The following is a 26,214-nucleotide window of genomic DNA, read 5'->3' on the forward strand; positions in this document are numbered from 1 at the left end:
GTATGAGGTGCCACCTAGCACTAGAAAAAAGTTACAAGGAAAATATTTGTAAATAGTAGGGACCCAACCCAAAGCAAATACAGACAAAGTAGAACAGAATAAAAATGACCACCCAGTGTCCATTGGAGAACACTGAACTTAGCCCCAGCCTGCAAATAGAACCATATTCGGTACCAACCGCCATGTATGCCCAAGTTCTCAACAGACTACTATATGACCTTAAGCTCCTATGAGACACTAACGTTAGGGCAAAAAGCATACGGTCGATCACAAATTGATTAGCAATGACTAGAAAATGCACAGCAGCCTCGTCATCTTCAGACCACCTCTGATGCAGCAGGAGTCATGACTCAATTAGAACTGTCCCCACGGCGAAAGTTGCTCAATAGGTGCAGCAGGCACTACTAGATGTGCACCTGTGAGAAGGTCTAGACAATGCAGCTGGCTGTAAATCTGAATGATTGATGGCCTAAACGATGCAGCTGGCACTACTTGCTGCGCAGCTGTAAAATGCCTAAACGGTGCAGCTGTAAGAAAGTCCTAAACGATGCAGCTGGCACTACTTGCTGCGCAGCTGTAGGAGGCCTAAACGGTGCAGCTGGCACTACTTGCTGCGCAGCTGTAGGAGGCCTAAACGGTGCAGCTGGCACTACTTGCTGCGCAGCTGTAAAAGTGAACAAGATAAATACCACACAGTTAAAGAGTTAAGCGGATGGCGATTATGAAGGAGGAATGCATTTCTCGCAGATGCCCGCAGGGCTGCCCGGTTGCTGCAGGAAGCACTGGCCGTGAGGATGACACATCTGGAAGACAGGCTGTGAGCTCACTTAATACAGCTCAGTAATAAGGAATAAGTAATCTGGGAGACAGGCTGTGAACTCATTAGATACAGCTCAGTAATTAGGCGTGCAGGTGCGCGCTGTGCGCGGCGTCGAGGCTCTCACCTGCTCTCGGGTCTGCTCCCAGCTCTCCACCGTGTTGAAGGGCACGCTCGTGTCCATGAAAGATCAGATAGAGACAGTGATTATAATGTGCCAGGGGCCCCTGCAAATAACATTAGGGGTGCAATTAGCTGCTCCAAGGGCACAAGCTCGGGCGAGGAGCACTGATAATGGCAATGTAGAGAGCAGTCTCTAATTCCGCCATCTTAAGGTCAAGCATTCATGAATGGACATGGGCTTCTTTCAGGCAATAGGAATCAACGAGTGGCCAGCATAACAACTAGGGCTGAGTTTTATCCCCACTAGTAGTAGACTCGTTGCGCTGGACATTGGAGCCACAGGCTGGGGGACAGGTTAAGAGGCATCCTGCACTGAACGCTGCGCCAATTTGAAGTCAGGCGTCTCCCGAGCGGGGTACCCATCTTATCCCTAGTGAAGCACATTCTTCCATAGAAGCCCGGGTAGAGGTGGAGGGTCCCTATGCAGTCATGCGCTTACCTCAGATGGCAGATCACTCGACCCCCAGCAGCATTCAACTTGTTGTGGTTTCTAAACATCGTCAGCGTGAAGAACAAAATCACAGTCCAGGTAGCGCGGTCCTCATTCCACTTGCTCCGTGTACCGGAGGTGCGCCCCCCTCTCTTGTAGCACTCCCGGTCATAAGTTCTTACAGCGCATCGCAAATAGCAGTTACAGCCGTCTCCTGTACATGCGGATATCAGCAGTGTGATCCTTGCACTCTCCAGCGTTATAAGTACCACCACTGGCTCATTCTCGCCCGGCACACTTTCACTACAGTCCTACCAGCATTGCGATAGCTCTGTGCTCCCCGTTGCTCACCGCCGCCGTCTCCGGGTCTGTGCGTTCCACTTACGCCGCCATTTTTGGGCACAGTGGAACGCACACGCGGTGCCGTTCGTGTTAAGTGCAGAGCGCACCGGGGCTTACACTTTGGGTTTTGTGCTGGTCCCGCTGTCTATGCTGAAGTTGTCCTCGAATTGGAGCCCTCGCCTTACATCAGTAGTCGTCTCTCTGTCACTCGGTCTCAGTGACCGGGAGCCGCCATTTTGGGTGCCTCGGGTGACTGCAGTTCTTACCTCCGATATCTCGCTCGTCGCGCACTGTTTCAGGACCTTAATGCTCGCAGTTGGCGGACTGCATGTTCCGATTGCGTTTTCCGACGTTCTCGCTTTCCTCTCGGTCCATTTACATACTTTAGGCCGCTGATCTTTATCACCCGCCTTCAAGGCAAGTTAAAGGCAGATGGCCCATTGTGATTCTTTATGTGATGATCAGCAGCAGACAGAATGACAATGGGCAGGTCAGTCTGCTCGAGGTCGGGGAGGGGCTGCTGCAGCCTCTAGAGTTCAAATAGTGCGAGCAGCCCCAAGTGAGAGATGATTTAAACTCCTGGGGCTTCTCGCAGGGGAACTTCCTGTTGTAATGGTGACAATTACAGACCAAAGGCGTCCGTCAAAGTCATGGGACCGGCGATCCAGGGGGGGGCAAGCGCTCCCCCTTGCCCTCCCCTGCGGATGCCCATGCGTAAGGATGTCCTATATCAATTTACTGCTGTGTACAGCGTGAGTTTGCTCACAGCTTGTGCACAAACGTAGCACTTTTGTACACACCAAAGCGCTTTCTTTAGCAAGCTGTGCTGCATTAAAATAGTGTGAAAACGTGGAGAAAAAAAAAGTTCTGAGGGAGTATTGGATGCGCGAGAACGCCCCTTCGGAAAGCGCGCCAGAGGCACTAAGTAGAGACCATGGAAAAGGCAGCGCCAGGTCGGGTAGCAGGGTAAAGGAGGGAAGAACCGGGTTGGGGGGAGTGGGCTGTACAGGATAGGAAATGTATAGAGATAAGGATCAGAGAGGCCGAAGAATGACCAGTAGGTGCCATTCGGAGATAGCCCGGTGCCTTGAGTGCTGTTGGGGGAGGAACGGGACAACAGGAGGAGGGGGGTTTTGGCTGTGACGATAGCTGTCGGGTCATCGTGGAGCTGCAAAATGGTGCTTTATCACTGGCTTCGGCTTGATGCTGGTGGGTGGGGCCTCGCAAGTGAGCGTGGCAAAAGTTTCCTAAGGAGTGACAGAATGAGGCGGGCACCAATTTGGTCGGAAGGGTGGGATCTGGGGGAGGCAGGGAGCTGCGGCAGGTAGCGTGAGAAGGAGGTTTATTTATTTATTTATTTGTGCGATTTTATATAGCGCAAACTTTACCCGAAGGTGTCAGAGCGCTTTACATAAGAACCAGTTGAAAACATAAGGACTTAGGATTACATGCGTTACATAAAGGATACAAACAGAAAAAAATGCAAATGTACAAGAGGTAAAGTCACACAAGGAGGAGATACAAATGGATATACTAAGAGTCCCACAGGAATGGTAGATAGTACAAAGGTCTGCTGCATATATTAGTGATTAGAGTTATCTCTATCTACATAGGGAAGGGATACACATGGATATACTCTAAGAGCCACAAAAGAATGGTAGAGAGCACAGCGGACTACTGCATATACTAGTGATTAGAGTTATCTCTATATACATAGGGAAGGGATAAGACTGGATATACTCTCTAAGAGTCACATAGGAATGGTAGAGAGCATAGCGGACTACTGCATATTCTAGTGATTAGAGTTATCTCTATATAAATAGGGAGGGGATATGACTGGATATACTCTAAGAGTCACATAGGAATGGTAGATAGTACAAAGGTCTACTACATATACTAGAGATTAGAGTTATCTCTATACATAGGGAAGGGATACACATGGATATACTCTAAAAGTCACATAGGAGACTAGTCGTTCGAGTTATCTCTATATACATAGGGAAGGGATACACATGGATATACTCTAACAGTCACATAGGAATGGTAGAGAATACAAAGGTCTGCATATTCTAGTGATTAGAGTTATCTCTATATACATAGGGAGGGGATATAACTGGATATACTCTAAGAGTCACATAGGAATGGTAGATAGTCCAAAGGTCTACTACATATACTAGTGATTAGAGTTATCGCTATATATATAGGGAAGGGATACACATGGATATACTCTAAGTCACATAGGAGAGTAGTCGTTAGTTATCTCTATATACATAGGGAAGGGATACACATGGATATACTCTAAAAGTCACATAGGAGACTAGTCGTTAGAGTTATCTCTATATACATAGGGAAGGGATATGACTGGATATACTCTAAGAGTCACATAGGAATGGTAGATGGTACAAAGGTCTACTGCATATACTAGTGATTAGGGGAGACTTACTTGCTGGGTTGCTGAGGGCCGGGCCTTGCTCCGCTCTACCTCCTTGGCCGGGCTTGGCTCCGCCGAGCCCCTGCACCCCTGTGTTGGCACCTGTGGGCCGGGCTTTGCTCCGCTTGTTCTCTGGCCGGGCTTGGCTCCGCCGGGCCCCCTCAAACTACATTTCCCAGCAGCCCTATCGCGGCAAGGACGCCGCTGACGCAAATCAGAAGCACCAGGAGGCGCATAAAGGATCCCTTGGAACCTTGTCTCGTGGGACGCGCGCCGGGAGAAGCCCGGGACAAGGGCGGGACCATCTGCGGCCAGAAGAGGCTGGGCTGGGCCACCCCCCTTGTTTTTGTCCCAGAGGTACTTTGGTATTTACTCCCCCTTAGTAGTACACTACCGTGATGTCTACCTAACTTTGAGTTTGTATATAGTGGACCATTGATCGCTGTGCAAAAGCGGGAGGGTTGAACTCACACACTATTTTGTTGTAAAGTAGGGAGGATTCACTCACCAGTCAATTAGACCAGGAGGGAGTGTAGTGGTGAGTTACTGTAGAGTAAGTTCATACATCTTCCCCCCCTTCCTGTTTTAGTCATGACAAATAGAACGAAAACGCGCTCTTCGACGAGCAAAGTACATCTGTCCCGTACCCTGAATCCTTTAGGACCTGAATTAAATGCTGTGGTACAACCTACTGCGATCGATCTGATGTTGCAAAAAGTAAATAGGGAGATTGAGCGCACAGAGAGAAGTATGTCTACCTCAAATACACCTACACAACCTATTGACTTAAATACATCAGTAACTTCCCAAAACGACTCCCTAGAAAATTCCACAGATAGCATTACTTGTGCACAGGTAGTAAAAGAAGTAGACCCAGACACAACCAGGAAATGGGGCTACAGGAAGGGCAAACCCCGAAAAAACAAACAAAGTAGGGTTACACTTAGTTCCAAAGACAGTGAGGTAGCAGTCACTGAAGTGCCAGTGACACGCCATCAACCTCCTCCTGGATGGATGGACGAAGTAATAGGAGACTTCCAAAAACGCATGGAAACCTTCATTATGAACCAGCTGAAACCAATAATTAGCAAGCTGGATAAAGTCATAAATGAATTGTCCAAGCAGGGAAGATCTAAAGGCCCTATAGACTGCAATTTAACAGCAAATCTCTCCTTAGTAGGCCATACAACAGCTGATTATACAGCTCACAATAATAACTGTGTGAGTAACGAACAATGCTCCATTGTACAAGTTCACGAAACACCTTAACCTACAGCCCAGGTAGAGAGGGGAAACACGCGGGAGGGAGGGACAAAGGTCACGGATAAGGCACAACAACGAACTAATGCCCTGTCAGCTCAAATAGGAAATCCAACAACTCATGTCCATGCTGACACAAATTTGACAAGCTATGGGTCGAATGATAGATCTGCTTACTATGCACCACCGCATATCAATCTGCCTCCTGAAGCATGCCCTTATGTTGTTGTCTTTACTGGGGTCCCCGAACTTAGGGAAGGGGAGAAAGAGTCACATATGGAATTGAAAAATAAAATAATAAAGTGGCTAAACATACAAAGGCCCCTGCGTGGAGGAGAATGTGGGGAGATTCTTCATGTGAGAAGGGCAAACTGGATAGGCAGCAGGAGGAAAGATACCACGGGGGATTGTATTGTGGTACATTTTAGGAACACTGATCTAGTGAAGTACATACTGGGTAGCTACAATAAAAACCACACCAGTACTATATGTTCCTTACCTTAAGGATACTTCTACCCGAGGAGACGCGCTGCAAACATCCAGAGCTATGCCTATGCTAGAACAGGAAATACTCCAATAAGACACGGGACTAGAATGGAAGACCAGAGAGGACATGGTTACACTCAGTGGGCAAATAGATTCAGCCCGTTACAGTCCCTCAATGAGAATGACTGACTGCCCCTAATTGGGAAACATCATGAAAAGCTGGCTGAAAAGGTGGGCAATTCATTATGTGCACAGAGGGCCTCAGAAAGCTATCAGGTAAAGAGGGTGGATGTACATCAAGAACCTATTGACGAGGGTGATCAGGGTGTTACACTGGTTAGGAAGGAAGTTTCCAGGATATACGACCAGGGAGAAGAGGTTGGGAAAGAACTGAGAGAAGGTCTGATGATACTGTCCTGGAATATTGCAGGCCTGGCAGGGAAATTTGAAAATGGTGACTGGAAGAAAACTATCCAGGGCTATCATATATTAGCTTTTCAGGAGACATGGGCGGCAGAATCCTCCCCTTTTCAAATAGTAGGCTACAAGTGTTTTTTCTTCCAGCTATAGAAGGCAGATCAGGCAGAGCCAAGGGAGGGCTAGCTTTATATGTCGATTTAGACGTAGAGGGCTCATGGTCACAACCTTCCTGAACGTCGCACACCCTCCAGGCAGTTGTATTTCAAGGTCCAGGGCTGAGTTTACTGATATTTAATATTTATAATTCAGGACCAGTGGACGGGAATTACTCAGTAATCCAGGAACTGGATAACAGACTCAACCATGAGATTAAACAGAAGAAAGGGGGAGGAGAACCAATAGTCCTTATCATGGGTGATCTAAATTGCCATCTTTGTCCAAAATTGCTCCCTGTTAGTGCTGACTGGTCATTATGCCCGGTAGAGAGGGGGCCACATTTCGAGCATAACAAGGAGGGAAGAACCCTCATGAAGTTATTAGATACCTATGCTCTAACACACACAATAGATTTGGTGGCCCCAGGTAGGGATGGTATCCTTACACCAACATTCAAAGGTAGGGGATGCCATTCCATCATAGACTACATCATGATATCTACCTTTGCAAAGGACCAGGTTAAGGAGGTGAGAATAGATTGGAGTCCCTTCAGTGACCATAACCCCTTGATGATAGCACTAACACACAGTGGTCACTCTATGAGAAGGAAACCGGCAGCTATTGAGTTGCGACCAGTGGACCAGGGGAGGCGACTTAGATGGGCAAAAATTAATGCACAGGAGTTTTATGGAACTCTAGTTGAAAAGGGCAAAAAACAAATTCATGACTGTCTTGATCCCTTAGTGGAGGGTGGTGTGCTGGTCTCAGCGTTCGAGTCACTAACTAACTTGGTTGGCGACCTACTGAAAGTAAAAGGGACCAAAAAGAACGGAATACAACCACGTTGGTTCGATTCCGACTGCTCTCGTGGCACTGAGGGATTTACAATTATGCCTTCAAACCCAACCTAGGGACAAGCAGAAAGTAGCTCTCTGTAGAAACATATATAAATCAAAGGTAAAACAGAGGAAGACCACGCTTCAAGTGGAAGTCTGGGCTGACCTAAGGGAGGCTGGGGAAAACAGAGATTTCAATGAATTCTGGAAAATCATCAATAGACCCTGTTTCCAAGATAGTAATGCCCCGGTGATTAGCAATAATATACTTCCCAAACAGTGGGTGGCTCACTTTAAGGGCCTCTACAATCATAGATGTGATTCTGATTCTGTAGGGGGCTGGGACGGGGTTCGGCTTGGTGAACCAGAATTTTCACTTCAAGAAATCACCCAAGCTATCCAAGGCCTGACCTGCAATAAAGCACCGGGGCCTGATGGCACACCACCAGATCTCTATTTAAGTAACATCGACCTTTGGCCCCTATTATGACCAGGGTGCTAAACGCAGCTATCAAATCTGGTCTTCCGCGATCTTGGTCTACTGCATTAATTGTCCCTATCTTCAAAAAAGGGAGTAGGGACAATCCTCAATGCTATAGACCAATCTCGTTGATAGACGTGTCAGCCAAATTGTTAGGCAGGGCGGTTTTAAATCGCCTTATGGCCTGGACAGAAGAGCACCACATTATAGCAGATACCCAATACGGCTTCAGATCGGGTAAATCAACAAGCGATCAATGCCTTAACCTTTACCTATTAGCTGCAAAATACACTAAGGCTAGTAAAGGTACACTCTACATGGATTTTATGGACTTGGCTGCGGCCTTTGATAATGTAAATAAGAGTAAACTTTGGGCCATGATGAGTAACTTGGGAATTGACCCCGGACTCATCAACATTCTCAAGGAATTACATTGGAACACTACTGCCAAGGTCCGCTTTAGCACGGGGGGGGAGTACTGATCCCTTCCCGTGCACCAGCGGAGTGAGGCAGGGATGTATCCTAGCCCCCTTTTTATTTTCTCTTTACATAAATGATTTGGAGAGAACACTGGTTGCCCTAAATGTGGATTGCCCCAAAGCAGGAAAGCGTCATATTCCGGTACTGCTGTACGCGGATGACGCGGTCCTGCTTGCCCGAACAGCGCTGCGTTTACAACATCTCGTTGATGGGTGTGTCGAATTCATGGACAAATTAGATCTGTCCGTGAATCTGTACAAATCGTATGTGATGGTGGCGGGTAAGAAACCTTGCAGGAAATATGTATTTAAAATAGTGTCCCACACATTAGAAACTGTAAGTTCCTTCTCCTATTTGGGCCTTTTGTTCGACGGGGAGATAAAGTTTGATTTTTTAATTGAGGAAAGGTGCAGAAAGCGGGTTTCCGCAAACGGTGTGATACTCAACTTTGCCCGAAGGTTGGGTCGCTGGTCACCAGAGCAAGTATTGAATCTACACGTAGCTGTAAGCACTGCAAAGGCTGTATATGGTGCAGAGGTTTGGGGTTTTAGGGATGCAAGAGCTTTACAATTGGAGGAAGATAAAATTCCTACGTAGGATCCTAAAGATTCCACAGAGTATCCCAGCAGGAATTGTACACACTGAGCTTGGGATCCCATATATTACAGACCAAGTGAAGGTGAGGCCCATTATGACATGGCTTAGAATTTGGGAAAACCCCGTAGCTGAACTAAGCAGGGTAATAGTTGGCGACTGCTTACAAAAAGATAATTGCCTCAAAATTCCTTGGTTGAAATATATCAAGGATACACTAGGAACCATTGACCAGTCGCTACTTTTTAGTGATCCGTCTTCCATTACTACCTCATGTAGACACCAAATCAAAAAACAACTACTAGAAAAATGTGATTTACGAAGATCAAGCTCCGACTCAGCAAAAAGTTTGGTTGTGGCACACCGTCTAGTGAGTAATGAAGAAGGGATGGAGCCCTATTTATTTTTAATGTATAACCAGCAGGATAGATTTTTAATGTGTCGTTTTAGGCTCAATCTGTTACATAACATTTTAGCTTATCCATCAGGTTTTACTTTAACAATTGAGCAGAAGGGAGCCTGCGCCTGCGACATTAGGTCTCCGCAGGACACCCTTCATTTTGTACTTTTGTGTTCTTTTTACCGAATTCCCCGTCGCAGATTCCTAGTTGATATTTTAAAAGAGGCAAAACTCCGCCAAGCCAAAACTGCCCTACTATTTAGGCAAAAGGCTAGTGATATGCGTACCTTGTGCTCTATTATGAATTTCTTGAAAATAGTAGTAAGACTAAGAAACCCAAGAGACTGAGCAATGATGTATAAATTGTCATATGTTTTTAATGTTTTAACCTTTCTTTTTTAATGATGTACGGTTCAGAAATGTGATTAATGTATTTTGTATAATGTATTTTTATGATGGTTTTTAATCATCGAAATAAAGATTTACTGAACTGAACTATTGATCAGAGTTATTTCTATATCCAAAAAAGCGGAGTTCCATAAGTGTGGATGCAGTCACAGCACAAAGGGAGGGTGGGAGGGATGCAAGGGTATGGAGAGAAGGCAAAGCAGAAAAGGGAAGAAACATTTGAGGATCAACGACGGGGAAAAGGGTTAAAGGACGAGGGAATGGATGGAGGGTCAGAGTCCAGAGAAAACTGTTCGGAATCAGCAGCAAAATGGCGGCCAGGACAGAACAAAAAGTAAAGAAATCCAGGAGAGAAGGTGGGAGCTCAGGTGGGAGATGAAGCTGGAGGCCAGCCGCAGGCACGTCACCATCTTGGAGAGCTTGCGGTTAGCCGGCTCGGTGGGGGTGAGGGTGCGCAAGGTGGTGAAGGCCGTGTTGACGCTGTTGGTGCGGTCACGCGTTGGCCGTGTGGCGCTGGCACGGCAGCTGGTGGGTTGTGTGTGGATTCAACCGCCCTGGAAGATGTGTGCGAATCGGCGGCGGTCCAGCAGGGGGGCAAGCAGTGTGGACTCCGGGAGCAATGCAGCCTTGCACGGCACACTCACAACACTGGTGCCATGGGGGGGGGGGAGTGATCCGGAGATCCGGCCCGTGCTGCAGGACCGCAGGGCATTCCGGTAATGGCAGTGGCCCCAAACCGGCAGCAGGTCGGGAGGCAGGCCAGAAAATCCGAGAGAGGGCCGCAGGATTAACAGGATGCCGGATAGAGGTTAGGGCGAGCCAGTGGAAGCGGCGATCGCCATCTGAAGGTCGCTGCCGGCCGCCATCTTGGAGTCAGGCAAGCGCTGAGAGGATTCCCTCGGTGGGGGTCGCCGCCAAAGTGAAGCTGGATAATATTATGTTCCGAGGTTGTCGGTCTGGTGGATGGGGGACGGGTTGTGGTCTTGGGGGGTACGGGGCATCATTGGCGGCGTAAAAGAAATGCTGCAGGGAAAGCGAGGCTCGGGGTGGCTGGTAATGCAGGAGACGTGGGGTGCTGTTGGAGGCTGTCGGGTCGGAGCATGTGGATTCCGAAGCACGGGAAATGCGGGCAATGGTCGCTTGTAAGCACCACTCGGCACGGAGGTGCCGACTGAGTCCTTGGTTAGGGGCGTGGGTATGCTCTTGGTGCGGAGTGGGAGCCCGTTGCGTGTGGGGTGGTCAAGGGGACCACGCGGGGCATGCGGCAGCCAGGCAGGACGCGGGCCGCACTCCAGCACACTATGCTGTGGTCGGGTCTTCTTGCATCTCGACAATCCCCCTCCCCTCATATGCGGGTGTGCAGTTTGTGCGATGGGTGGAGGGGGGTTTGGCTCAGAGTGCCTTCCCGGCAGGACGTGGGGGTGGCCATGGGTGGAGGGGGTTGCGGGACACAATGTTGGAGACGCCACGGGGTTGTATTTGGCTCCGTAAGTATGGTTGCGGATCCTATGGGGAAGGTCTCGGTCACCTCTCCCCTAGCAGACCAGAGGCAAACATCTGCTCTGAATGTTAATATTAATAGATGTCACGGACATCGCGAGGGTGGTGCGGGTAGCGCCATTGGTTTTGGTGGTAAAGTGGCTGGAGATGGCACAGTGTGAGGAGAGCAAGGAGAGGGAGAGAAAATGGCGCCAAGGGGAGTGGGAAGTTACTGGGGGACCAATGAGTCAAGGATAGGACGTTGGGCGAGATAGATCGAGGCTGCAACGGGGCACACAAGGGCATGTGTGTCGGTTAATAGGTCGCAATAAACGAGTGTTAAATGAACGCAGGGGTTAGGGCCCTAAATGATTGCCGTGGACAGTGGAAGGGTTGAAGCAGCACAAGTGGGGCAGCGCTGCGAGGAGGGAGCCCGGGTGGGGCCGCATCTCTACCAAGTTAGCCGAGGGGACAGGTGGGGATGGATAAGGGGGTTGCAGAGGCCGAGAGTACGGAGAGTGATGCGCAGGGAGACGGGGGGGTGATAGGTTATTTATTTAATGCGATTTTATATAGCGCGGACTTTTACCGAAGGCGTCATTACATGAATTAAAAGTGACAATAGTGAGCAACGAAAATACATGAGGTAGCAAGCAGTACATTACAGGAGGAAAAAGTGATAGTGTGCAGGTTACAAAAGCGAACAAAGCACAAGTAGAGCTGTAATACTGCAATAAACGGCAGACACTCAAACGCAAGAACAAACGTTACGTAGGCAATGGTGGCACTTGTGCAAGTATCGAAAGCAAACAAAATGGGAGAGGTAGTAAACAGTGTGTTACAAGAGAAAAGTGATGTGTGCAAGTTGCAAAAAGGTACTGTACTTCGGGACATTAGCAGGAGTCCTGCTCACTGTGGGTACAAAGGAACAGACGAAGAACAGGACGCGCGCAGGGTGGTGCGGGCAGATAGAAGGTTAGAAGATTCGGGGGCCTAGCGAAGAAGGAGTCGGGCTAAGGCGGACGGAAAAGGAAGTGGGTTCGTCCATTCCCGCAAGGTTAGCTGATGAGTAGCGGCACAAGGGGCCGCTGAGGATGGGGGTAATGCTGAGGTCCTTGGTTTGCTGGCACGCGACGGGGGTTGGGGGGTCGGACACGGGCTGGTGGGGGTTGCTTTCACGGCGCTCTAGGCGCAGGGAGGGGTGGGATGCATGCGAGCAATACAAGGTTTGGTGGCGAGTATGGCGGTATACTGCAATAAAGCACAGACATGCCAGCACAAGAACAACAGTTACATAGGAGGAGGGTGCTTAGGTGTCATTAGGTCGGTGAAAGGGGACGGAAAAGATCGGAGCTCAACAGAAAGGGGCAGCGAGCTGTGCCAAGCATGAGGCGCGCGGTGTCACTGGACTTATTTCAGATTGCAAATATGTGGTGGATCAGCAACTGCATATATATTGGAGTAAGTGCATTTGGGAAGGCAGAATGCTTTCCTTTCCTTTTTTTTCTGCAAAAACAACAGTTGATGGACAGAATGCAGAACAATGTCATACATTCACCCCAGTACAGAGATCTGGGCCTAAATCCATCGTTTTTTTGCACTCCACACCACCCCAGTTCAGACATGGCCATATGCAAATCAGCCTTGTCCCTGTGCCTCGTGGGAACAGTCCAGCCCGAACTGCCAAGCCATGTCTTTCCTGGACCGGAATCAAGCATCCTAGGACCGGTTTCTGGCTATCAGCCGTCTTCAGCCAGGATAGCTTGACTCAGTGGTGTGGAGAGCATGGGACTCATGTCTGAGCATACCCATCCCACTCGGGGTGACAAATGCAAAAACAACAGTTGATGGACAGAATGCAGAACAATGTCATACATTCACCCCAGTACAGAGATCTGGGCCTAAATCCATCGTTTTTATGCACTCCACACCACCCCAGTTCAGACATGGCCATATGCAAATCAGCCTTGACCCTGTGCCTCATGGGAACAGTCCAGCCCGAACTGCCAAGCTATGTCTTTCCTGGACCGGAATCAAGCATCCTAGGACCGGTTTCTGGCTATCAGCCGTCTTCAGCCAGGATAGCTTGACTCCAGTGGTGTGGAGAGCATGGGACTCACGTCTGAGCATACCCATCCCACTCGGGTGACAAATGCAAAAACAACAGTTGATGGACAGAATGCAGAACAATGTCATACATTCACCCCAGTACAGAGATCTGGGCCTAAATCCATCGTTTGTTTGCACTCCACACCACCCCAGTTCAGACATGGCCATATGCAAATCAGCCTTGACCCGGTGCCTCATGGGAACAGTCCAGCCCGAACTGCCAAGCCATGTCCTTCCTGGACCAGAATCAAGCATCCTAGGACCGGTTTCTGGCTATCAGCCGACTTCAGCCAGGAAATCAGCCTTGACCCAGGGCCTCGTGGGAACAGTCCAGCCCGAACTGCCAAGCCATGTCTTTCCTGGAGCGGAATCAAGCATCCTAGGACCGGTTTCTGGCTATCAGCCGTCTTCAGCCAGGATAGCTTGACTCCAGTGGTGTGGAGAGCATGGGACTCACGTCTGAGCATACCCATCCCACTCGGGGTGACAAATGCAAAAACAACAGTTGATGGACAGAATGCAGAACAATGTCATACATTCACCCCAGTACAGAGATCTGGGCCTAAATCCATCGTTTTTTTGCACTCCACACCACCCCAGTTCAGATATTGCCATATGTAAATCAGCCTTGACCCTGTGCCTCATGGGAACAGTCCACCCCGAACTGCCAAGCCATGTCTTTCCTGGACCGGAATCAAGCATTCTAGGACCGGTTTCTGGCTATCAGCCGTCTTCAGCCAGGATAGCTTGACTCCAGTTGTGTGGAGAGCATGGGACTCACGTCTGAGTATACCCATCCCACTCGGGGTGACAAATGCAAAAACAACAGTTGATGGACAGAATGCAGAACAATGTCAACCATTCACCCCATTACAGAGATCTGGGCCTAAATCCATCGTTTTTTGCACTCCACACCACCCCAGTTCAGACATGGCCATATGCAAATCAGCCTTGACCCAGGGCCTCGTGGGAACAGTACAGCCCGAACTGCCAAGCCATGTCTTTCCTGGACCGGAATCAAGCATCCTAGGACCGGTTTCTGGCTATCAGCCGTCTTCAGCTAGGATAGCTTGACTCCAGTGGTGTGGAGAGCACGGGACTCACGTCTGAGCATACCCATCCCACTCGGTGTGACAAATGCAAAAACAACAGTTGATGGACAGAATGCAGAACAATGTCATACATTCACCCCAGTACAGAGATCTGGGCCTAAATCCATCGTTTTTTTGCACTCCACACCACCCCAGTTCAGACATGGCCATATGCAAATCAGCCATGACCCTGTGCCTCATGGGAACAGTCCAGCCCAAACTGCGAAACCATGTCTTTCCTGGACCGGAATCAAGCATTCTAGGACCGGTTTCTGGCTATCAGCAGTCTTCAGCCAGGATAGCTTGACTCCAGTGGTGTGGAGAGCATGGGACTCACGTCTGAGCATACCCATCCCACTCGGGGTGACAAATGCAAAAACAACAGTTGATGGACAGAATGCAGAACAATGTCATACATTCACCCCAGTACAGAGATCTGGGCCTAAATCCATCGGTTTTTTGCACTCCACACCACCCCAGTTCAGACATGGCCATATGCAAATCAGCCTTGACCCTGTGCCTCATGGGAACAGTCCAGCCCGAACTGCCAAGCCATGTCCTTCCTGGACCAGAATCAAGCATCCTAGGACCGGTTTCTGGCTATCAGCCGACTTCAGCCAGGATAGCTTGACTCCAGTGGTGTGGAGAGCATGGGACTCACGTCTGAGCATACCCATCCCACTCGGGGTGACAAATGCAGAACAATGTCATACATTCACCTGGCATTTTCTGGCATTATTAGATTTGGTTTAATAGCTGTGGCCACTGGTCAACCTGGGATCTGTACTGCAGAATTTCTTTAAAGATGGTGGCTACGAAAATATTTATTATCTTTATTATAATGATATTACAGAGAGGATATTTGTATGGTCTGGCCGCGCCTCATCCGGCCCTGGGAAGAGCGTGCAAGGCTCAGGCCGGGGGTTTGGGGTGGGGGGTAGTTGGGCGAATAGTAAGCTCCTAGCGCCCTCTGCCCCCTTCCCCAGCACGCCTCCGCCCGGGGGGGTGGGGGGGGCACAAGGGTGGCAGGATATTGGCACGGGTCAACAAAAGGGGGGTGAAGGTGTGTCGTAGGCACAGGCGGATGGGCTGCCACAAAAGAAAAAAAAGAAAGGAATAAGGGACGACAGCTATATACAGGTGTTTCAAGGAAGAAAACTAACATGTGGTTTCTATTATAGAGTTGAGCAAGGTCCGTATACATTGGACGGTGAAGGACGGAGTGAACGAACAAGGAGGGGCCAGTAGTGGGCGACTAGATGCAAAGACACGGAACACCGCCGGGTAGGACAGAGGACACCGCAGCAAGGCGGGGCATCCCTTGGGTCGGGGCAGTACAACTAGTGGGCTAAATAGTTACCCTTATGCGGAAAGGCATCAACAACACCTGCTTGCAAGGTTAACACCGTTTTCAATTTTAGGTCAGCAACGACAAACGGGATTGCTCCAGGTGCATCTGAGCATGATGGGAGATGAGGGACTGTTTCACGGCGGTACACTGGAATTAGCACCATACGAGGAGGCTGGACCTAGCAGAGTGACCCCGGGAATGGAATACAGCTGTGGGCCATCTTTGCAGCAACAGCAAGGGCAAAGAATTGGGAAGGTTGGGAGCTGGCAATGGCTCAAATGCAAGTACCGTCCTCAGAAGTCGTTGGACAATGCAAGGACGTGGAAGAGTGGCAAGGGGACGGTTTTCCTATTAATGGCCATACCTATGCAGCGACACGTGGGGAAAAACGGGGTATGGAAAAGAAGGCGAGGGGGCGGGGTGGGGCTGTCGCAGGAGCCAAAAAGGCAAGGATGCATACAGAGGACGTAACAGCAAAGGCATTAATGGGGGAAGATTCACAATTTTGCGGGCATTCGGGCCAAGTAGGCAAATGGGAGAGGACAAAGACCAGTCGAGTACAGAAGGGGCATTAACAGTGGAAAGTGGTTCCTTAGGTGAGTTGTCGGAAGTCATTAGAAAACTGGTAAATAATTGGCATAAGCCTACTGGGAAAAAGAATGGGGAGGGGATGGGATAGGAAGAGGACCAGGAGAATATTAACAACTGGTTAGACGCCTTTGCACTCCTAGCTGCCATAATGTTAGAGAAGTTCCCAGAACAAGGTCCAGCGTTGAGTAGATACAAGCAAGCTATACTAGACAGGTTCAGGCGACATGGAGGCATGGGGTGGCTGCAATATGACCTCAACTTCCGCCAACGCATGGAGGAGTCACCCTCAATGTAGTGGGATGAAAGAGAGGCGAATGAATGGATGGAACAGATGGGGTCTAAAGCAGGTTATGAGTTAGGCCTAGCGGGTGCAGGGAATGGGGTACAGCAGTGGGGTGCACCATCATCGGGACAGGGTTGGCAGGCTAACAATACACAGGCACATTCTCTGGCGAACGCGCAGTACGGGTTCGGTCAGAAACTAGGATCAAGATTCACACAGCAGCAAATGGGACAGGTACAGTTTCAACATGGGGTAACATACGCAGGGAATGGAGCAATGGTGGGGTCCCAGTCCCCTCTGGGTGGCGGGGGGCAGCAACATACATGGACAGGTCCCATGCATCAACAGGCAAGTGGAGGACAAACGCTGCAACAGCAATTGGGATCTGTAGAGCAACAGTTCACACAGGTGGGGCCAGACCAGCAGGCAGGCACCGGTTTTCCAACGTCCAACATGCAGGTGGGGGGGCATCTACAACAAGGCAGCAATGGGCTTACGAATGGGCAATTCAACGGGGGCAGGGGTCCGCAGCCCCTGACGGCGGTAGGGATCCCGGCGGGCGTAGGGCAAACGACTGCAGGGCATCAAGGGGAGCAGAGGCAAGCCTGCATGCGACTACGCAAAATTCCTCGGGGTCAGGGTTAGGACAGGGGCAGATCATGGGTAGGCACCAGCAGCCCACACAGGAGCAACAGCAGGCATTTCGAGGGCCAAAGGGGGCAGACAAATTCAAGCAGCCGCTGCAATGTAAAGAGAGGGATAATACGTGTCGGCTGTTCAACGCTGGCAATTGCACCTGGGGGCTACAATGCAGATTTCGGCATGGGTGCGCCCAGTGTAGCAGAGACCAACCCGCTGTGGCATGCAAAACACTCGTTAGAGTCACAACGGGCACCACCTTAATAGGTCAGCCATAGTCTGGGCCAGGTTACAAAAGGCCCATCCCCAATAAATTTTGAATTGGTAGCAACACTTTTGAATGAATACCCAAAGATTGAGGAGAGGGAACTACTATTTTGGTGTTTCAAAGAAGGGTTCAAAATACCTTACAGTGGTCCTTTAGCGGGCAGATAATCTAGGAACCTTCGCTCAGCGGAGGAGCTTCCGGAAGTAGTTACAGAAAAGATACAAAAGGAGCTGCAGCTAGGAAGAATAGCGGGCCCAATTGGCACCTCCCCTTTAAGGAACTTCATTATTTCTCCTCTAGGTATTGTTCCAAAAAAGGAGGCAGGCAAATACCGAATGATTCACCACCTCTCTTATCCAAAAGGCAACTCAGTAAATGACTGGCTAAGCCAGGATATTTGCACAGTCTCCTATGCAACATTTGATGAAGCCATCGAGTTAGTCAGGCAGGCGGGGAAGGGAGCCCTGATGGCAAAAGCTGATATTGAGGCAGCTTTAATGGCTATTACCAGTGCATCCCAACAGCTTTCATTTGCTGGGGTTCCAGTTCAGAGATAGGTTGTATTATGACAAGTGTATGCCCATGGGTTGTTCCGTTTCCTGCGCGTATTTTGAGGTGTTTAGTTCCTTTCTAGAGTGGGCAACGAACAAAGTACAGCCGGTGGGTGGCAAGCTCCATTATCTGGATGACGTCCTATTTGTAGGTGAGGTCGACTCCCCCGAATGTGCACAGGCGTTGGAAGCCTTTACGGTTGTGTCACAGGGCTTGGGAGTTCCATTAGCAGCAGAAAAAACGGAGGGCCCCACAACTAAGTTAACATTCTTGGGGATAGAGTTGGATTCAGAGGAAGGGGAGTCACGTCTCCCAGTGGAGAAAGTACAGGATTTTGAATCAGCTATCAAAAAGGTATTGGCAAAAGAGAAGGCAACTTTAAAGGACGTCCAAGAGTTAATGGGCAGCTCAATTTTGCATCCAGGGCCATGCCGGTTGGGAGAGTTTTTTCAAGAAGGCTGACAGGGGCCACAGCAGACATGACACAAAAACATAATTTTGTCAGGTAGAAGAAGGGGCTGAAGCAAGACTTGCAGATGTGGCTGTCTTTTCTCCAAAGTTTTAATGGGGTTAGGATTTGGCCGTCGCTATGGACAGCAGATGAGAGGGCACAACTGTACACAGATGCCTCCATGCAAGGGGGTTTTGGGGCTATATTGGGTCCTGCGTGGTGTGCCAAAGGGTGGCCAACTGCCTGGCGACAATGTGGCCTCACCAACAATATGACAGCGTTAGAACTCTTTCCCATTGTAGCGGCATTGTCAATATGGTCGGACACTAGGGTGACCAACTGGCATGGTTACAAATTAAGGACAGTGAGTGTACAAATTCAGGACAAAGGGTCAAAATTCAGGACAGAAGGTCTTGTTGTGGTATTTCATATGATCATACTCTATTTATATGGTTACTGCGGTTGAAAAGTCTGATATTTTGTTTACAGTTCATGGTCCTGAGCAGGCATATTCGGTGAGAGAAGTGGTCAGTAAGATCTGCTCAGGTGGACTTAGTTACTAGCATCTCATATTTGAGTGACATTGTGAGATGTAAAGCAGCATGCATAGAATATAGCCAATTGGGACCTGTAGTGGTGAACTAGAGTGCAGTTTTCCAAGTAGCCAGCCGGAGGAACCTGGGTTTCTGTTTCAGTAACCACACCCGCCCCCCCAAATTTGTCCTGGCTTTTGATGCAGGTGTATTGGGTCCCCGTTGTCCAGGTTCCCAGTACCTGTGTTCTTTCCCTACAGTCATGGCTTAAGGTCAATAACAGCTATAAAGTACCTACCCTTTTTGCCCACAGTTGAACATAAATGTGTCCGCCTGCTCTATGTCACCACTTGAGGAGTGCAGTCTACGGTTGTGCACAGATACTGTTTAGCACCTATACCCAGCTGCACATGGAGGTCCACCTTAAGAAGCACAGAAACCATCATTTTAAGTTCTAAAACAGTCAACCTCTCTTGCTGCACCCTCACCACCTCTCACCACAGGGAACTACACTGGTTCTCAATCAACAAATGAACCTGACTCAAACTGCTCACACACATACACAAAGCACTACACAAACTCAGTTCTGCATACCTGAGTATCAACATACACTTCTACACACCTCCCATAAACCTCCACTCAGACTCTCACTAGCAAACCGGAGGCCTTGCCTTCTCCCATGTGACCACCAAAGCATGGAACAACCTCCCTTTCCACGTCGGAGCCTCCTCTTCAACTCTCGTGTTCCACAAGAAGCTGAAACCTGGCTCTTAATGTCTTTGCTGTTTTTTCTTTACATCCTGGTATCTGTAGTTCACCATTCATAATGGAAAATAAATCACAAATATCAGATTTAAATGAAAAAATGTATAAATCTATTATTTACTTGCCTGCCCTGGTTTAACTTGATTAGTCCCTTTGGTTTTCACTGTGGTTCTAATTCTATACCTGACCACATCAACTGGGCTTGACTGGGACAGAAAATAGGCCCAGGCATCAAAAATAAAAGTGGCTCCCATCAGCGAAGCCAGATTGTCCTGCTGGCCTATAGGACAATCTGGCAGTGAAGAACGGCTGGCCTACCAGGTCAGTGGTTTTTATCTGCGTTTGGCCTGTTTTAATGTCTGGTGGGCATGTTGTTCTTCTGATGTGTCTTCAGAAGATCAAAACTGTCCTGTAGGTCAGTTTAACCCTGCAAACCAATCAATGCCAGTCAGTCAGAATAGTTCAGCAAAAAGTGTGCGGCTAGGAGAGTGCTGACCTTGCCCACCCTGATTGAAATCAGCCAATAGAGAATGAGTGTCTCTTCCTGCTTACGAGTGTGGGGCCCCAGGGGGATAACTCATGTGGCATTATTGCTGCACCTTTGCCACAGTATTAGTGACGTTCTTGAAATTAGCAGTCCTTTCATGCAACATGTATGACTCTATGGCCTTTCACAATCAGGGCAATCATGAAGGCACATTTGTCTTTGAAGAACAGGTGATCTATTAGAGTTCTGGTGCGGAACTGTGAGAAATTGCATTGCAAAGAGGTCTATGAACTCTGACCGTAGATGCCAAAGATGGTAGGCAATGGACTTTCAAAACTCATTTTAATAGCTGCATTTATTGCCTTCTTATGCTTTGTTTGACCTGCTGTATTGTTTTAACAAAGTTTATGTTCCGAATCTTTATGCTTATACAGCAGCATGCCAAGAAAAAAATCTCCTTGCCGCTGGGTTGTTTTCAACCTGTCACTTGAAACAACCAGAAGGTTTGTGAAAAGCCATTTGAAATTACTTTCACTAAACAAACTCTTCCTTAAACTTCCCTCTTCGCACCAAGGTGTATTAACCCCTTCGCTGCTAGGCCTTTTCCCCTCCTGTGCTGAGCCTTTTTTTGGCGATTTGGGGTAGTGCGCGCTTAGGCCCCTGTAACTTTTTGACCATATAAGGTATCCACGCCAAATTTGCGTCCTTTTCTTCCAACATCATGTGGATTCCAAAGGCGCCCAGGGTTTGTGGATTCCCTTGGAGGGGTCCCAGAAATTAACCAAGATATAGTGATTTTTTTGTTTTTTTCAGAAAAATGGGAAAAACGAGCTGCAAATGAAAGCCTCTGGGTTTTTCCCTGAAAATGGTATCAAAAAAGGGTTTGTGGGACTGAAATCTCCATTTTCTCAGCTTTTAGGGAATGACAGTCTTTTGTCAGAGAACCGAAATTTTTCACTCAGTTTTGGCATTTTTCTGGGACATAGCCTATTTTTGCTATTTTTAGAGCTTTCCACCTCCTTCCAGTTAATGGTAGAAATGAGTTTGAAAGCAATAATGGATCCTGGAAAGCTTTACATTTGTGAAAAGTAGACAAAATTCTGAATTCAGAAAGGGGTCATTTGTCTAAATCCATGAAGGTTTCGTTATAGAAACTAACAGTTAGATATTGGAATAATTGAAAATTTGTTGAAAAAAACAGCCTTTTGTCTCAACGTTTTCACCTATAACTTTTTCTAATTTTGACAGCTCTTGGAAAGCAATATACCGTTACATCCGTAGACCTTCCTGGTTGTGGGGATATATAGGACTTGTAGTTTCACCAAGAACCCGACGAACCCAGATCCAAAAACTGAGCAGCAACTTGCAATGGTATTTTTTCATTTACTGGGTATAGAGCACTTTGTCTTGGAAAATGTATACATGGAATAATCTGTATGAAAGACACCTATGTATTTCTGAATTGGGTACAAATTATAGAGTTCAGAAACAGTATATAATTGCACATTTTCAAAATTGGGAATACTCATACTAGCATGAGAATTATTGGTCATTTTTCAAAAAGATTTTTTTTTTACACAATGTCTTTCATTGAAAGGGAGAAATGCATGAAAGCTCAATTGGTAATAACAGTTGATTTACAAATCTGAATTACCCCAAGTGTCCCGATAAAAACGGTACCTCACTTGTGTGGGTCGGCCATGTGCCTGCGACAGGAAACGGCGCAAAATGCAACGTGGTCACACCTAAATTTTGCAGTTACAAATTGACCCTTTTTTGGCAAAGTGCCTACCTGTAGTTTTTGCACCCTAGCTCTGCCGGCACCTAAGGAAACCTAGCAAACCTATACATTTTTTAAAAGTAGACACCCAGGGGAATTCAGGATGGGGTGACTCGACTGCCGACCACCAGGTTTTGTTACCCAGAATCCCTTGCAAAGCTAAGATTTTGAAAAAAAAAACACATTTTCCTCACATTTCTGTGGTGGAAAGTTCTGGAATCTGCGTGGATCAACAAATTTCCACCCACCCAGCGTTTCCCCAGGTCTCCCGATAAAAACGGTACCTCACTTGTGTGGGTCGGCCTTGTGCCTACGACAGGAAACGGCACAAAGTGCAACGTGGTCGCACCTCAATTTCCCAGTGAAATCTTGCGCTCTTTGGACAAAGAGACTACCTTTTGTTTTTGAGCCCTAGCTCAGCCGGCACCTAGGGAAACCTAGCAAACCTATATATTTTTGAAAATTAGACACCCAGGGAAATTCAGGATGGGGTGACTCGACTGCCTATCACCAGGTTTTGTTACCCAGAATCCCTTGCAAAGCTAAGAATTTGACAAAAAAACACATTTTCCTCACATTTCTGTGGTGGAAAGTTCTGGAATCTGCGTGGATCAACAAATTTCCACCGACCCAGCGTGCCCCCAGGTCTCCCGAAAAAAATGGTACCTCACTTGCGTGGGTAGGCATAGTGGCTGCGACATGAAACAGCACAAAACGCAGCATGGTCGCACCTCAATTTCCCAGTGAAATTTAGCACGTTTTGGACAAAAAGACTACCTTTTGTTTTTGCGCCGTAGCTCTGCCAGCACCTAGGGAAACCTAGCAAACCTATACATTTTTGAAAACTAGACACCCAGGGGAATTCAGGATGGGGTGACTCGTCTGCCTACCCCCAGGTTTTGTTACCCAGAATCCCTTGCAAACATAAAAATTTGACCAAAAAAACACATTTTCCTCACATTTCTGTGGTGGAAAGTTCTGGAATCTGCGTGGATCAACAAATTTCCACCCACCCAGCGTGCCCCCAGGTCTCCCGAAAAAAATGGTACCTCACTTGCGTGGGTAGGCATAGTGGCTGCGACATGAAACAGCGCAAAACGCAGCATGGTCGCACCTCAATTTCCCAGTGAAATTTAGCACGTTTTGTACAAAAAGACTACCTTTTGTTTTTGCGCCGTAGCTCTGCCAGCACCTAGGGAAACCTAGCAAACCTATACATTTTTTAAAACTAGACACCCAGGGGAATTCAGGATGGGGTGACTCGTCTGCCTACCCCCAGTTTTTGTTACCCAGAATCCCTTGCAAACATAAAAATTTGACAAAAAGAACACATTTTCCTCACATTTCTGTGGTGGAAAGTTCTGGAATCTGCAAGGATCAACAAATTTCCACGCACCCAGCGTGCCCCCAGGTCTCCCCAAAAAAATGGTACCTCACTTGCGTGGGTAGGCATAGTGGCTGCGACATGAAACAGCACAAAACGCAGCATGGTCGCACCTCCATTTCCCAGTGAAATTTAGCACGTTTTGGACAAAAAGACTACCTTTTGTTTTTGCGCCGTAGCTCTGCCAGCACCTAGGGAAACCTAGCAAACCTATACATTTTTGAAAACTAGACACCCAGGGGAATTCAGGATGCGGTGACTCGTCTGCCTACCCCCAGGTTTTGTTTCCCAGAATCCCTTGCAAACCTAAAAATTTGACAAAAAAAACACATTTTCTTCACATTTCTGTGGTGGAAAGTTCTGGAATCTGCGTGGATCAACACATTTTCACCCACCCAGCGTTCCCCCATGTCTCCCAAAAAAAATGGTACCTCACTTGCGTGGGTAGGCATAGTGGCTGCGACATGAAACAGCGCAATACGCAACATGGCTGCACCTCAATTTCCCAGTGAAATCTAGCACGTTTTGGCCAAAAAGACTATCTTTTGTTTTTGCACCGTAGCTCTGCCAGCACCTAGGGAAACCTAGCAAACCTATACATTTTTGAAAACTAGACACCCAGGGGAATTCAGAATGGGGTGACTCGTCTGCCTACCCCCAGGTTTTGTTACCCAGAGTCCCTTGCAAACATAAAAATTTGACAAAAAGAACACATTTTCCTCACATTTCTGTGGTGGAAAGTTCTGGAATCTGCGTGGATCAACAAATTTCCACCCACCCAGCGTGCCCCCAGGTCTCCCAAAAGAAATGGTACCTCACTTGCGTGGGTAGGCATAGTGGCTGCGACATGAAACAGCGCAAAACGCAGCATGGTCGCACCTCAATTTCCCAGTGAAATTTAGCACGTTTTGGACAAAAAGACTACCTTTTGTTTTTGCGCCGTAGCTCTGCCAGCACCTAGGGAAACCTAGCAAACCTATACATTTTTGAAAACTAGACACCCAGGGGAATTCAGGATGGGGTGACTCGTCTGCCTACCCCCAGGTTTTGTTACCCAGAATCCCTTGCAAACATAAAAATTTGACAAAAAGAACACATTTTCCTCACATTTCTGTGGTGGAAAGTTCTGGAATCTGCGTGGATCAACAAATTTCCACCCACCCAGCGTGCCCCCAGGTCTCCCAAAAAAAATGGTACCTCACTTGCGTGGGTAGGCATAGTGGCTGCGACATGAAACAGCGCAAAACGCAGCACGGTCGCACCTCAATTTCCCAGTGAAATTTAGCACGTTTTGGACAAAAAGACTACCTTTTGTTTTGCCCCGTAGCTCTGCCAGCACCTAGGGAAACCTAGCAAACCTATACATTTTTAAAAACTAGACACCCAGGGGAATTCAGGATGCGGTGACTCGTCTGCCTACCCCCAGGTTTTGTTTCCCAGAATCCCTTGCAAACCTAAAAATTTGACAAAAAAAACACATTTTCTTCACATTTCTGTGGTGGAAAGTTCTGGAATCTGCGTGGATCAACAAATTTTCATCCACCCAGCGTTCCCCCAGGTCTCCCGAAAAAAATGGTACCTCACTTGCGTGGGTAGGCATAGTGGCTGCGACATGAAACATCGCAATACGCAACATGGCTGCACCTCAATTTCCCAGTGAAATCTAGCACGTTTTGGCCAAAAAGACTACCTTTTGTTTTTGCACCGTAGCTCTGCCAGCACCTAGGGAAACCTAGCAAACCTATACATTGTTAAAAACAAGACACCCAGGGGAATTCAGGATGGGGTGACTCGTCTGCCTACCCCCAGGTTTTGTTTCCCAGAATCCCTTGCAAACCTAAAAATTTGACAAAAAAAACACATTTTCCTCACATTTCTGTGGTGGAAAGTTCTGGAATCTGCATGGATCACACACATTTTCACCTACCCAGCGTTCCCCCAGGTCTCCCAAAAAAAATGGTACCTCACTTGCATGGGTAGGCATAGTGGCTGCGACATGAAACAGCGCAAAACGCAACATGGTCGCACCTCAATTTCCCAGTGAAATCTAGCACGTTTTGGACAAAAAGACTACCTTTTGTTTTTGCGCCGTAGCTCTGCCAGCACCTAGGGAAACTTAGCAAACCTATACATTTTTGAAAACTAGACACCCAGGGGAATTCAGGATGGGGTGACTCGTCTGCCTACACCCAGGTTTTGTTTCCCAGAATCCCTTGCAAACCTAAAAATTTGACCAAAAAAACAAATTTTCTTCACATTTCTGTGGTGGAAAGTTCTGGAATCTGCGTGGATCAACAAATTTTCACCCACCCAGCGTTCCCCCAGGTCTCCCCAAAAAAATGGTACCTCACTTGCGTGGGTAGGCATAGTGGCTGCGACATGAAACAGCGCAATACGCAACATGGCTGCATCTCAATTTCCCAGTGAAATCTAGCACGTTTTGGCCAAAAAGACTACCTTTCGTTTTTGCACCGTAGCTCTGCCAGCACATAGGGAAACCTAGAAAACCTATACATTTTTGAAAACTAGACACCCAGGGGAATTCAGAATGGGGTGACTCGTCTGCCTACCCCCAGGTTGTGTTACCCAGAATCCCTTGCAAACATAAAAATTTGACAAAAAGAACACATTTTCCTCACATTTCTGTGGTGGAAAGTTCTGGAATCTGCGTGAATCAACACATTTTCACCCACCCAGCGTGCCCCCAGGTCTCCCAAAAGAAATGGT

This window comes from Lissotriton helveticus, chromosome 3_2 (assembly GCF_964261635.1).
Source record: "Lissotriton helveticus chromosome 3_2, aLisHel1.1, whole genome shotgun sequence".
NCBI lineage: Eukaryota > Metazoa > Chordata > Amphibia > Caudata > Salamandridae > Lissotriton > Lissotriton helveticus.